Source organism: Lotus japonicus, chromosome 1, assembly GCF_012489685.1.
Source record: "Lotus japonicus ecotype B-129 chromosome 1, LjGifu_v1.2".
NCBI lineage: Eukaryota > Viridiplantae > Streptophyta > Magnoliopsida > Fabales > Fabaceae > Lotus > Lotus japonicus.
In genome coordinates, this window is record NC_080041.1 from 8,903,139 (window position 1) to 8,904,009 (window position 871).

The 871-nt window shown below is 31.3% G+C and overlaps 1 non-coding gene across 1 annotated transcript; it reads right to left on the bottom strand.

The window, feature by feature from the left end:
- Nucleotides 1-313: 313 nt before the first annotated feature.
- On the bottom strand, nt 314-384 carry TRNAG-GCC (transfer RNA glycine (anticodon GCC)). The gene has a single exon. It is a non-coding gene; the product is annotated as a tRNA-Gly (tRNA).
- Between the last annotated feature and the right edge of the window lie 487 nt (nt 385-871).

The window sequence follows — 871 nt, forward strand, 5'->3', positions numbered from 1 at the left end:
ACTGCATAAAGGACACAATTCCATGAGAAGCGTAAACTAATTATAAAGTTAATGCTGATTAAGGATGCATCATCAACAATAACATATCCTTAAAATTAATTATACCTTTCTTGTTACATACATATTATTTGATTACTTCTTTCCTTTTGCATCTTAATTTTATTGCATGTACCTTTCAAAAAAAATTATTTAAATCATGTGAGTACTTATATTTTAAGTTTGCCAGATCAACACCCACCAGCATTTATTTGACATTGATGTGAAAGGCTAATTTGAAGGCTGAAGCTGAACTACAAAAATATGAAAAAAGAAATGCACCAGCCGGGAATCGAACCCGGGTCTGTACCGTGGCAGGGTACTATTCTACCACTAGACCACTAGTGCTTCTTGATGAAAACCTTACCAAGTATCAAATTTAACCCTAATATAGAGAGATGAAATCTTCACAAAAACATACAATGAAGATTGAAACTCAGTTATTTTTCATTCGAATTTTTTTTTGTAATTACGCTTAATTGATGGTTTTAACAATTTAATTTCACTTTTTATCCAATTCTCAACTCAATTCAATAGCTTAGATATAAATTTGAGTTATGAGGGTTTAGCTTCAGACACCACTACGGGTCAGAGCATGCCTCCAGGACCATAGATCGCTTATAGAAAGAAAATGGTTGTATAGAGCTTTATTTCAAGGTTCTATACAATATGCATTGTTCTTTATATGTTAAATCTAATTTTGCGGAAAAGTACCTGTGATCCATGCTTTTTTTAGTGCACTGTTGAAAAAGCCTTAAAATTAATTATAACCATATTTCTAAATTACATGTATGGTATTAAACTATTCTCATTCACTAATAATGATGTTGGTCCA